We start from the raw sequence: 14,991 nt of genomic DNA, 5'->3' as shown, positions 1-14,991 counted from the left end.
GACTGTATAGTAGTAAGGCTTTAAATCTAGTCAAACTAATTTATGCAAATTTATTAAGAATATCCTGAATTAAATGAAAAAATGTTATTCTCTCTCTCTCTCTCTCTCTCTCTCTCAATAAGTTTTGGTAAGCTGATAAGAGGCTGTTCATCTTGATAGTTTAGTTTTGTCGAGCTGTTTGGCTCCATTTTATTATTTAGATTTATATTCCGCTTTTCGCACTTTTTTTCAGCGCTTCAAAGTGGATTACATTCAGGTACTATACAGACTATTGCTGCAGTGAAATTGTCTTTGCTATATTGTTTCTGGATTGCAAATGACAGACTAGCTTGACATTTTCTCACATGAAAGACTTTTTTTGCAGTGATCCCAGGAAAGAGAACTGCATATGTAAAAGTCTTTAAATTTCTGCTCCCCTAACCCAGATAGAGTTTACTCGGAGAAATTAAAAATGTATCCAGATAAAGGAGGGGCATATCTGGATGGGCCAAAGTTATCCAGCTGATTTAGGTCAGTAGTCCCCAACCTTTTTTGCACCAGGGACCGGCTTCAAGCAAGACCATTTTTCCATGGCCTGGCAGGGCGGGGCTTTGGTCATATGGGGGCGGGGTTATGGATGGGGTTGGATTTTAGTGCATACTTATTTAATTATGACATTTATAAATCCTGCACCTCCAGTTCTCTAACTCTGTGCATCCGCTGAAATTCCCCCAAACAATGGAGCTTGGATGTTTCCCTTACAGCTCATCATACTAAAAGATTTTCAAATTCTGGTGTCACCTCACAGTAACAGCAGCACAAATACCTTCCTCTGCCAGGCACATTGTGAACTAACATAAAACCCTGCAAAAAAGACACTCAAAATCTATACTGCAATCCCATTGAAACATAACAGTAATAACACCAAGGACTCAAATAACAAAAACCCTACCTCTGAATAAGCAAGGGTAAATATTACACTGGGTCCTAGGATAACAATACACCACCTACTGAGGAAACAAAACAAACCCGATTGCTATAGATCCCTATACAGACACTACATGCTAGCAGAATCTCTCATCATGGTCACACAGAGCAGAGACAGACCCTCACCAAATACAAAATAAAGGAGCACAAATTAGAAAAAACTGAAATGGAAACCCCAAGAAGCCAGACTCTGTGTATTAACAATGGAAAATCAGAACCACCATTCCTCATAAAACAAAATCAAGAAACATAAAGCATCAGTTATAATAGTAAAACCATACTAATAAAAAAAAATACTTTAAAACTACTGATAAATAGAATTTCTATTAATTAAAATCATATACATTTTTTACAATTTCCCAAACACCAATAAAATATTTCAAAACAGCACATATATCAAATAACACACAATAATTAAAACTAATAAGGATTTTAAAAAGCCCTGCTGTCCATACATGGGAGCTCTTTATTTCCAGTCACCCTGATATTGTCAAGGATTAGGAGGTTATCCTCTCTCTCTCACACATATTCACATGTCCATTCTCTCTCACACATACACTGTCACATACATACACATTCATGCTCTTATACCCAACCATAACCTCTTGCTCTCACAGATACTGACACACTCTCAGGCTGTAAGATACTCTCTCCCCCTCCCACACACACACTCTTACTCCCCTGGATTTTCTCATACACACTCATGCTCTCACTCTCACTGGCTCCCTCACAACCTCAGAGCCTCTCTCATTCCTCTGCTGCCACTGTTACTGCTGCCACATGGCTATTGTGGAGGCGCCGATTGCTGCTACTGGCACTGAAGCCCAATCTGCTGCCTCCTCTATGCAGGCCCCATGGGTTTCCAGTTCCTCCATGCTGATCTCATACATTGTGAGATCCGCATAGAGAAAGTGCTACTCTTGCACATTCCCAAAGATTACATGTGCCAATCAGTAAAAAGTAATTTTTTTATTTATTTATTTTTTTTACATCTGCTGTCTTATCTTAGTTTTCTAATTGGTTGGTCTCAGGCTTTTTTTCCCTCCACCTTCCCATTCTTATTTTTTTGCCAATTCCTTTTATATTGCCTTTTTTTCTATTTCTTTTCTCTCCATCTGTCGTCTTCCCTCAAACACACAGTCAGGTTCTCATTCTCTCTCTCTCACACACACTCTCTCACTCTCACATGCTCTCTCTCATACAATCATTCATACACAGTCTCTCACTGGCACATGCTGTCAGTCTCACACACACAGGCTCTCTCTCACTCCCACATGCTATCTTGCTCAAGCACAGGCTCTCACTGTCACATGCTCTCTCTCATACAATCATTCATACACACACACAGGTTCTCACTCTCACATGCTGTCTCTCTCACACACACACACACACACACACACACAGGCTCTCACATTCCTTCTCTGCAAACATTCAGGTCTTCACTCTCACACACAATCTCTCAACTCATCTCATACACGCACACATATACACGCTACAGACCCTCAGCCTCTCTCTCACCTCTGGGCCTCCTCTTCACGGGCCACTGCAGGATGGGCTCTGCAGTGGCCCTGGTCTTCTCGGGCCGCAGGGCTCCTCTTCTGCACGCGGCTGATGCTCTGTCCTCCTCCTTCCTGCCCGTGCGGCTCCAGCAACATTTTTCTTCCGGGGCCGCGTGGGCAGAAAGGAGGAGCACGTGCCTGTGTAGACACGACTGTTTTCTTCTTGCCGTGGTGACGTGAGCTCCACCACGGCCCTGCTGATCTTGCTTTTCAGGTTGTGCCTCCTTCCTTTTGGGGTTGGAGGAGGCGGGGCTCCTGCCTCGCCCCGCCTCCCCGCAGCAGCGGCAGCCAATGAACAGTAGCCGGGGAGAGCGTCGCCGTGGACCGGCAAAAAACCCCCAACGGCCCAGTCCCAGTCTGCGGACCGGTGGTTGGGCACCCCTGATTTAGGTAGTTAACTTGGATAATCAAAGCTATCTGGGTAAAATATGTGGATAATTTTAGTCATTCCAAGAGCTAGTCCTAGAGTTATCTGGATAAATGTACCCAGATAACTTTGGATTTGTCCTAGCCATGCTGCTAAATATACTGGGCCGCATATTCAAAATGCCTCGGTTGAAAGGAAATGGAGAAATTCCAGAGCCATCAGACTTCAAATGGTAACATGGCCAGCAATTGGAAAGATTCAGAGACTCCTGTAATGTCTTAGTATAAGCCAAGTAAGTCTGGCCATATGGACCCAGATATGGCCATGCTACCATGGAGTGCAGGCAGATTAGGAGAGGAAGCAGTATCATGTCTCTGTAGGGCCAAAATAAGTCTTGTATTTTTGTTTTTTGATACCTTATATAAAGTCTATAATTAGATGTTACCTGCCAATCCAGCACTGTAGGCTTTCTTACAGTGTGACACATGTACTCACCTAGGATGTCCTTCTAATTTCATAGCAGAATGTGAAGTTAACAATACCTGAAAGGGCCCCCTCCACCTGGGTACCAGAGAATTTTTTTTATCTAAAAACCTTCAGTAAAACAAAATCACCTGTTTGTGTGCTCTCAGTAGGCACAGAGTCCACTGGAGGAAAAGACACTTGTATTTTTTGCTAATGTGACGCCAATACCCTCTGTAAGGTAAACAAATAATGATTCAAAAATGCCTCCTGAGAAAACATGAGAGCTATAGAAGATTTTGGAAAAGGGCCAACAGCCATTGGCCTGCCAGTAACTATTTCAAAAGGGGTGAGACCTGTCTTTAGCATTGATGGCTTTGAGGGCATTGCCACATTCAGAGGGAGGGCTTTCATCTAGGGTAATTTTATTGAGGGTACTATAATGCCCAGCTTAGTTTTCCCGTTGATAGCAGGGCTGAATTAGCCATGCTGTCTGGGAGCGCATCACGACCGGTCAGTAGGTGGAGTTCTCTGTTAGTACAGAGTTTTGAACTCTGTACGGCTGTGCGGTGAGCTTCCCGTGTGATAGCCTTGTAACCTCAGTCTCTTTTTTTTTTTCCGCGAGCAGGACTGCACACTGTTTTTCTCTCCTCATCTCTGAAGAAGATTTTTTGATTTTTTTTTTTTCCCCTTGGCAGTGATGGCTCCTAAGCCATCCAGTTTTAACAATGTGGTTAAATTTTGTCCATAACAGATGAACATAATTACTGCTATATTTGCCTGGGCCCGGAGCACGACCAAGCCTCATGTTGAGACTGTGGTTGTATGTGGCTCCGGGCCCAAAGGTAACGCGTTGAAGAGATCGCGAGTCTGAGATCACCTTCAACACAGGTGAAGAGACCTAAGAAGAAACCAGCTATAAAAGGTCAGCGTCGCTGGAGGGTGCCTCGGCCAGGTCAGTAATACCACCAGGGCTGGTGAAGGATGTTGAGGCGCTTACGAAAAAGGCCCTTCATGCGCCATTTGGGTCACAGGGCCTTGTACCCATCCGCTCCCGCTCCTTGACGCAGAGGCATTCGGAACACGGGAAGTCTAAACGACCGAAGCATTCCGTGCACGGCGCAGCAAAGCACGGAGCATCACCACACGGCACACCAAAAGCAGTTGACCCAAAATGCGACGCTTCAAAACGTGCCGCACATACATCTAAGCGTGAGGACACAAAACGTGCAAAGCTGTCCATTCAACCTCGGACTCTTAACACCTTCCTCATCACAGTCCTCACTACATGGTCAAACACCTCTTAAGAAGACTCATAAAATTAAACATCTAGAGTCATCCAAAACTCCACAGACAGACTCTGAACTAGATGTGGAACTAGTCTCGGACCACGGCTCGTCCTGTAGTGAAGGTTCTCAATCTGATTGGTCTTCACTTACGGGCGGATTTTAAAAGCCCTGCTCGCGTAAATCCACCTGGATTTACGCGAGCAGGGCCTTGCGCGCCTATTTTCCATAGGCCGCAGGCGCGCGCAGAGCCCCGGGACGCGCATAGGTCCCGGGTTTTTTTTGAAGGGGGCGTGTCGAGGAGGCGGGACCTGATGACGTGGTGTTTTGGGGGCGGGACCAGGGGCGTGGTTTCGGCCCGGGGCGTTTCAGGGGCGTGGCCGCGCCCTCCAGAACCGCCCCCGGGTCGAGTCTCGGCGCGCCAGCAGCCCGCTGGCGCCCGTGGATTTACGTCTCCCTCCAGGAGGCGTAAATCCGTGGATAAAGGTAGGGGGGGGGGTTTAGATAGGGCCGGGGGGGGGGTGGGTTAGGTAAGGGAAGGGAGGGCGAAAGAAAGTTCCCTCCGAGGCCGCTCCGATTTCGGAGCGGCCTCGGAGGGAATGGTGACAGGCTGCGCGGCTTGGCGCGCGCCGGCTGCCCAAAATCGGCAGCCTTGCACGCGCCGATCCAGGTTTTAGAAGATACGCGCGGCTACGCGCGTATCTTATAAAATCCAGCGTACTTTTGTTTGCGCCTGGGGCGCAAACAAAAGTACGCAAACGCGCTTTTTTTAAAAATCTACCCCTTAGTAAATCACATTCCCTTCATCTTCCAATACCATGCCTGCCTCCTAACGACTTGCTTCTAGCAACATTGCCTCCAGGACCAACTCTATCTCCTGGGCCTTCACAGCATCATCTTGCATCAAAAGCAATGTCACAAATTACGCAGGCTTTGAATACTTTTTTACAGGATCTGGAGTCCGCACAGTCTCAGCCTCCAGTTCCAGCTTCTCAACCTTTGCCACCTGCAGTACCAAGTCCTCCTCCCATCTCTAGTTCCAAACCAGCCAGGTTCTCCGGATTCGCAATGGTCATCCTCCTCACCAGGCTCATCCATCGGATCCTCCTGAGGTTCTCCCGGAACCTTATTCCCCCTCCTGAAGACCTGCCCTACGCTAAGTTTATCGAGGAAAGTAGGATCTCTTCTCAATACAGAAACGGGAAAGGTACCTGATTCCCGATCAGAGGTTCTTAGAATCCTGAATATATTTGAAATGCTGCCAGAGCCTACAGCTCTGCCACCACATGCAGTACTGGATGCAATTCTTTGCAAAATGTGGAAGAAGCCTTTTACTACCACAGCTGCATCCCGAAAAATGGACTTAAAGTACCATATGCGTAATTCCACAAGTTATGAGTCCACACAATTACCCCACAACTCAACAGAGGTGGAGTATGCACTATCAAGAGCCAAAAGAACAAAACTTCATGCCAATTCACCACTGGCAAAGACCATAAATTGTTGGAGGACTTCGGCCACAAGGTGTACCACTCGTCAATGCTAGCTACAGAAATCCAGTGCCACCAATTTTACATAATCCAGTATTTATTTGAAAGTCTCTAGAGATTATGTCCTTTGTTTGGCTTCGGATAACACCTTACCACAACCATTTACAGACATGGAGGAAGGTCTTCTAATTTTACTTCGTTCTGTTTATGAATCATTTGAGTCTTCTGCACATTCCTCAGCTACAGCGATAGCAGCCCGGCGCATGGCATGACTGAGAGCAAGCTCAATAATAGAGGACGTCCATGACAAGTTGGTAGACATACTTGTCTAGGAGATAATCTTTTTGGGGATAAGTTTGGGGAAACTGTTACTCTTTTAAAGGAACAGAATACGGCTGTTCTGTCATTAACATCGCCAACAGACCCCCATCCCTCTTCTAGGAAATTCTACCCTTCATTCAGGAGAAAGCCCTATTCCAGGGAGCCCTTAAACCATATAACACCTATAGATCGCAAAATTATTCCCACCAAAGCTACCACCCTCAATCTCATCCATCCCGGTGGATGACCTTGTCAACAACGCCCTCAAAAACAAAACGCCAACAGCTCCTCAAAAACAGATTCCATCTTTTTGAGCTATCCTGAGCCACCTCCACCACCATACATAGGGGGTCGCCTTCAGCATTTTTATGCAAATTGGGAGACGATCACCTCAGATCATTGGGTACTGAACATCATAAGGGAAGGTTACCGAATAAATTTTCTAACACTTCCGTGCCTCCCTTAACTACCCCGCCCCCCCCTCCGAAGTACATCATCCAATTCTCTCTACCTTCAAGAACAGTTACTCACTCTACAGCTACAGAACTCCATTCAAAGACTTCCAGTTTCACAAGAAAATCAAGGATTCTACTCCCACTATTTTCTCATTCCAAAAAAGGCCGGAGGTCTTCAACCAATCTTAGATGTACGAAACCTCAACAAGCACATCCAAAAAGAAAAATTCAAGATGACCTCTCTCAAGAGTATCCTTCCACTCTTACAACCCAACGATTGGCTATGTTCCATAGACCTGAAGGATGCTTACTCCCATATACCCATGCACCCTTCTTCCTGGCACTACCTTTGTTTTCAGGCCCAAAACAACCACTATCAGTTCAAAGTTCTACCCTTTGGCCTGTCCTCAGCACTGAGAATATTCACAAAGTGTTTGAGGTGAGCCACCACCACTGCTAGACAGCTCTCGATCTAGATCTTTCCCTATCTGGACGACTGGCTGTTAGTAACCTCAGATCCGGCTACTCTGCAAACTCACACATTCCAAACAATTAACTGTCTTCAGACATTGGGCTTTCTAATCAATTACAAAAAGTCCAACCTGCAACTGACCCAGACTCTACAATTTATTGGAGCACTCATAAAGACAATGGATCAGAGAGCATACCTCCTGCAAGACAGGATTCGAACTCTTTTTCCTTGCTAGCTCAGTGCCTACACAATCAATCGCATGCATCCGCATGCCAAATCCTTCAGCTACTGGGTCATATGACGGCAGCCATTCATGTGGTTCCCTACACGAGACTACACATGTGCAGCCTACAATGGGGCTTCAGGAATCAATGGTCTCAATACTTGCAACCATTCTCAACCAAAATACGTCTTACAACGCATATGTAAACCAACATCCAATGGTAGATGAACACCAACCACCTAAGTTCAGGAGCACCTTTTCGTTACCTCCTCATCAAATCACACTCTCAACGGATGTATCCAGAAAAGGCTGGGGTGCCCATCTGTGCGACTTGAAAACTCAGGGCCTCTGGTGTCCTTAGGAGAGCACACACCAGATCAACCTTCTGGAACTTCGAGCCATTTGGAGAGCACTTCAAGCCTTCTCTCCCCACGTTCAGGGAAAACTCCTCATGGTATACACAGACAACCAAGTCGCCATGTTCTACATAAACAAGGAAGGAGGGTCAGGTTCCTGGATACTCTGTCGGGAGCACTTCAGATACTGACTTGGGCAATATCAAACAAAGTCACGATACAAGCCACTTACCTACCGGGTTTAGACAACGTCACACCGGACCGCCTCAGCAGGATTTTCCATCAACACGAATGGACTTTAAATCCTAAAGTTGCATTCAAATTGTTCCAACGCTGGAGCAACCCCATAATCGACCTTTTTGCCACTGAGGACAACCGTCAAACGCAAAAGCTTTGCTCCATCTACCCGCGCAAACTTTGTCACACTCCGGATGCTTTTCTCATCCCATGGACGGGGGGCTTACTCTACACTTACCCTCCCATTCCACTAATATCAAGAACAATTCAAAAATGCATCCAAGACACAGCGGATATGATACTCATATCTCCATTATGACCAAGACAGCCATGGTATGCGTATCTCAGGCGACTAACCATTCGCCCACCAATATCACTGGAAAACCTTCCATGTCTGTTAACTCAGGAGGGTGGGTCCCTCCATCCAATGCATCGCTCCCTTCACCTGACGGCATGGAAGTTGAACAGCAAGTATTAAACCATCTTGGGACTTCCTTCTCAATTAGAGGACATTCTTATCACATCCCGAAAACCTTCAACCAGGTGTAACTATGCCGGAAAGTGGCGTCATTACTCAGCATGGTGTAAACCAAGGCGATTAGACCCTTACTCCTCATCAGTCACACAGCTTCTGCAGTATCTGCACACTCTCTACTTAGCCGGTTTGGCATCCGCTTCAGTTCGTGTACATATTAGCGCCATTGCAGCTTTCCACCACCCCATTTCCAGATTCATGCGTGGCATGCTCAGTCTACAACCACCAGTCACAAAACCGCCTATACCATGGAATCTCAATATTGTCCTAGAACAATTAATGCTACCTCCCTTTGAACCATTAGATTCGTGCCACATCAAATACCTCACCTGGAAGACAGTATTCCTGGTAGCTGTCACATCATCAAAGAGAGTAAGTGAGCTTCAAGTCTTAGTTTATTTTTCTCCGTATTTAGAATTTTACCATAATAAAGTCACTCTTCGACCTCATCCTGCCTTCCTTCCTAAGGTGGTATCGGCTTTTCACATCAATCAGTCCATCACCCTGCCAATCTTCAAACCTAAGCCTCATGACAATGACCGGGATAGGCTTCTCCATTCCTTAGACTGTAAAAGAGCTTTGGCTTATTATAAACAAAGGACCCATTCGCAATCCAGACCATCTCAGTTGTTTCTCTCTTTTAATCCAAATTCTCCAAGCCAGCCTGTCTCCAAGAGAACTATTGCTAGTTGGTTTTCCCAATGCATTGAATTCTGCTACAATAACGTGCTCTTCCTTTAAACGCAAAACCTAAAGCGCACCAAATTCGCGCAACAGCAGCGTCTATTGCACATTTAAAGAAAATTCCGCTGCTGGACATCTGCAAAGGGGCAACGTGGTCTTCTCTTCATATCTTCACATCACACCTACTGTATCGAACAGCAAACATCATCCAATGCAGCTATGGGTTTGGCGATCCTGTCATCCCTTGCACCTGAATAAGACTATCTACCCTTTTTTCAAGGATGGTGTCCTCACCTAAAGGAAACATATTACATGGACACAACCTGAGAGCTTGGGACTCCCAGACAGCATGGCTAATTCAGCCCTACTTTCAACGAGAGAAAGCAAGTTTGCTTACCGTAAATGGTGATTCCGTAGATAGCAGAATGAATTAGCCATGCAATCCCTTCCCATCTCCCTAGAGAGTCTACAGATTCTACCACAACTTTTTTTTCCACGTACATCTCGCTTGGTTACAAGAGACCGAGGTAACAAGGCAATCGCGTGGGAAGCTCACCGCGCAGCCATACAGAGTTCAAAACTCTGTATTAACTGAGAAAACTCCGCCTACTGACTGGTCGCGACGCTTCCAGACAGCATAGCTAATTTATCCTGCTATCTTCGGAAACACCGTTTATGGTAAGCAAACTTGCTTTTTTAGCCTATCGTTGAAATTCTCTATAAGGCAGAGGCCTGTGGAACCTAAGGGATATACCCAAGGCATTACACAGCAACACTACTATGTCGTGTACAAAATATGTTCCTCTGATCACTATCAATTGACTCTGGAATCCCATACCTAGAGATGAATTGTCTTAATGAAACCTTAGCAAAGGATATGTCATCTGCTTTTACAACAGGAAAAGCTTCCCCCCGAGAAACAGCAAATCATTATTAAGGCATATTTCTATTTTTGTCACAAGGGTAATTAGAGTAAGTCAATCTGGATGTGTATAAAGGGGCTTAAGGGGCATTTCAAACGTGTAGGTGTGATGACCAAACTTTTTGATGCTGTGTACAAATTGCATTGCATACACTGAACATATTATAGTGGTCAAAGCCTTGACCATTGAAACCATTCCCCATCAGTGTTGAAAAAAATATGGTAATCAATGCTGTAGGGAAGCCTGAGAGTAAAATATTGGGCAATACAAATCAAGGGGCCACTACTTTACCATTTGGACTGAACCACAATTTATCCTGTCCTTTATATTTTACTGTGGCCCCTCCTTTGGCCCATTGTTTCAAATTATCCTTATCCTGTGCTTGCCAAAAAATCAAATTGTCAAAATTTAAAGACTAGATTTTCACTAGGCAATGTTTGAACATCAGCTGCCATCCTGCCGTTCCTACAGTGTATCCAGTCAGCATATTTGGCTGCCTGATGTGCCAGATGATTATCCTTGGTTACATCTGATATACTTCTTTGCTGTATCCGGCACATTTAACTACTGCCAATTCAGCAAGGAGCTGAATTGTATCTAACAAGTCTTTAACAAATAACCCATTCTTTACCACCTTGTCAGAGACAGGAACTTCCCTTATTCTCCATAAAGTGCCATAAACATGAACAACCCCACAAGCATAGTAAGAGTTTATATAGATAGTGAGCTGCAATCCTTTTCCTCTGAACCAGGCCCTAGTAAGGGCAATCAATTCTGTTGTTTGTGCTGATTGGGCAGAATGAGGGATCCAGCTTCCACCACCTCCCATTACGTACAAACAGCATATCCAACTTTCATTGAATTTGTATGATTATGGAAAGCAGAGCCATCCACAAAATATACTTCATCAGCATTAGAAAAAGGGACATCCTTTAATTCTTCCCTGGGCTGCAGTTCATATTCCATTACACAATCATGATCGGGTGTTTCTAAGTCCATTACTTCTGGCATCAGGGTGGCAGGTGAAGAGGCAGAGCAGTGGTGGAAGGTTATATTGCTTGACTGCAAAAGCATTTCATATTTGGTCATACGTTGCAATGTAAATACTTGTATTTCAATATTATTGAGAAGAGTAAACGAGGCATGGGGCAGACAAAGATTCAAAAGGTGGTAAAAGGATTAATGTCTGAGACTGCGCTACCATTAAGGCTGTGGTGGTCACAGCCCGGAGACAGGCAGGAAAGGCAGCAGCCACTGCATTTAGCTGGGCTGAATTAATACACAATAGTGTGTTTCTAACTCTCTATTACATTTTCCATGGCATACAGTCAAAGTGTGATAATACAACTGGACAACACGGAACAGACATCAATCCACTTAGGAGCATCAAGAAACATGAATCTTATATGTTACAATCTGCCACATCATCTCTGGCTTACCAAAATAGTCCAATTAGACAGAAGAGAGACATTAAATGTACACTGCCCCCTCACTCTTTAATATATTTCCCCCATATGATGTATTTAAACTGCTCATGCTTCAATAGATAATGCAAATATTCCATATCTGCAATCACACACACCTACTGACGCCAATACTGTAGACATGGGTGTCTTTCCCAGTAAATGGTAATGGTAATAGTAAAATGGGTAGCTAGCAATAGCTGCCCCACTAAGATCCTGTGTTTACAAGGAACTATGGAACCCTCCCATCTTCCTAATAAGCCTATCAGCAGGGCTATGTATAGCAGAAGATCCAGGATATTAGTAATTTCTTGAGTCACCCTTGTCCAAAATAGTCTCACCCCCTGACAATACCACCACCTATGTATACATGAGCCTTGCTTACCACATCCCCCTTCAGCAGTCAGGACTGTAATCAGGAAACAGAAAAGAAAAATATAAGGGGGTACAATAAGTTCTACACAACTGTCTGACCATCAATTTAACATGACGCTGACTTATGGAGATGCAGTGAGCTTGCCCCCAGATAGTTTTCTAGTATCTGGCAGTCAAGGAGACACCCAGGTCTATATTCCACTTGGCGATTTAAGTCCTCAGATGTAACTTCACCATGTTTACCTATAAGGGTACCCCAATATATCAATGATATACCTTTGATGAAAACATCTGGGTCAGACACGTATCTTTCCATGCCAGACAATTCCCTAATGGGAACTGAGAAATCCATGACCTTAGATAATGCCTGGTGCAATTGTAAATAATTAGCATGTGAATTTCTAGGTAGCTCAAACTCCTCACTATGGGATTCAAAAGACTGAAAGAGACAATCTTCCCACAACTGAGCCAAACAAAATAAACCATACTCTTTCCATGTCTGGAGGGCAGGGGAAAAAGTGATCCCAGATAGACCAGAATTCCTATATATGGGAGCCAAAAGCGACAATCCCTCGCTCTCCAACTCCAAAAACCCTAGCACTTCCTGCCAATAGCCAGCATCTGTGCCAAAATTGGACTGTTCCTTGTAATCCTCCGACAGATTAGGGATGTGGGCGAAATAAAAGGCAGCATGTGCAAATCAGCTATGTCCATTTGCAGTCGCTCCAGTGGTACCCATGGCGCGTCCACATACCCAAACCGTGATTAGAGGCATAACAGCTGAGCTGCCCAGAAGTATATTCTTAAATTAGGAAGCGCCATACCACCCTGTTATTTTAGGAAGCCAGAGCTGACCCAATCTTATCCGCACCTGCCGATGCCTCCAGATAAATTTAGATGTTAATACATGAAGCTTGTTGAACACTCGAGCAGGGACATTACATGGCATGTGCTGGAACTGATAAAGAAACTTAGGAAGGATATTCATGTTTAAAAGATTAATACATCCCACCAACGAAAGCGGCAAGTCTGCCCAACTGAGCAGGTCCTGCTTAACATTGGCAGAATTTTAAAACGGCTGTGCTCATAAAAATTTGCACTTGCGTGCGTGGCTGGACCTTGCATACATTTTCAAAAGGGCCCGGCCGAGTGTGTAACTGCCAATACGTGTACAAGGGCCAGGCCCTGAAAAAGGGGCGAGACAGGGGGGCTGGGTCTGGGCAGGACTGAGGCCGGCTGGGACAGCGGCCATTAGCCGCTGTTGCGGGGAAGTGCATGCCGGCAGCTGGCCGGCGCGTGCAAGCTGCTTCTGCTCCAATGAAGCAGTAAGTAAAAACAATTTTAAAAATTCTTTTAGGTAGGGGGTCAGGGTGGAGAGAGGGAAGAAAGGTTAGGAAGGGGTGTAGGGAAGTTCCCTCCCAGTCTGCACCTTAATTGGAGTAGACTGAAAGGGAACTGGGGGAGGCCCGATTGTGTCGCCACACATAATTTATTAAAGTTCACTCCCCTGTGCACGCCGCCCGCACATGCTTGCGCACATCCATGTACATACCGGGAACCGCACGTACATGTTTGTGCACAAGCACATTTTAAAATCTACCCCTAAATTTTTAACATCTCTCAGGACAAAAGTTCCCAAATAAGTGAAATCCTCATGCACCACCTTAAAAGTGGATAAATATTCGGGAATAGTCACCTTTGACCCTATGGGAAAAATTTCCCATTTATCGAAATTGATCTTATATCCTGATAAAGCATTATACCAAGTCAACACTTCCATCAAGGCAGGCCCAGAGGTCTTGGGGTTAGAAGGAAAGCTTAGGGCATCATCCGCGTAGAGGGATATAGTATGAGCTTGCTTTCTAAAATGAAAACCAGTGATCTCCGGGGTCTGCCAAATCACAGCCACCAATGGCTCTATGGCCAGATCGAATAATAAAGGCGAAAGAGGGCAGTCTTGCCTCGTCCATAGCGATGGAGAAAAAGGGAGATAGTACACCATTAATCAGAATACACGCCCTCTGCTCTTCATACATAGCTTTGACCTATTATATAAATCTATTCGGAAATCTGGCTTTCCGCAGAGTTGCAAACAAAGACCAGGAAATATAGTCAAAAGCCTTCTCTGCATCCATCGACACAACCAAGACACTTTTGCCTATCTTTGAAAGGTGCAGAATATTCAACAGCTACCTGGTGTTGGACGTAGAGACGCACCTCGTAACAAACCTGGTTTGATCATGAAACCCTAGTATAGGGAGCACAGACTCCAAACAGAGTTGCAGCACTTTAGTCAAACTTTTCAAATCAGAATTCAAAAATAGAATTGGGCAATACGCACTACAATAAGCAGGATCCTTACCCTTTTCATATATCAAAGAGATGATAGCGTCGCCCAAAGTACCAAGCAATGACACTGCCATAACCCACTAATTATACAGTGGCACCAGAAATAAACAGAGCTCAGACAAAGCTTTCTTAAAGTCCACAGGGTATCCATCAGGTCCTGGACATTTGTCATTAAGTAATTCCTTAACCGCAGCTTGTATTTCACTCGACAGGGGCAGCTAATCTGTCCTGACAGGATTCTGATATAACTGGAAGCTGTAAACTATCCAAAAAGGCATTGATCACATTCTGCCCTACTGGATTCGGATCTGAATATAATATCAAGAAAAACTGAAGGAACAATCTCTCAATCTCTTCCAAGTGTACCGTACTAGCACCCGTAGTCTCTCTGAGTGAAGCAATATGGGATGGTATGCTTTCTACTTAACTGCCCTAGCCAACAATACCCCTACCTTATCCCCATGCTCT

Source organism: Rhinatrema bivittatum, chromosome 5 (assembly GCF_901001135.1).
Source record: "Rhinatrema bivittatum chromosome 5, aRhiBiv1.1, whole genome shotgun sequence".
Classification (NCBI taxonomy): domain Eukaryota; kingdom Metazoa; phylum Chordata; class Amphibia; order Gymnophiona; family Rhinatrematidae; genus Rhinatrema; species Rhinatrema bivittatum.
The sequence above is the reverse complement of the archived record's forward strand: the minus strand, read 5'-3'. Positions refer to the sequence as shown.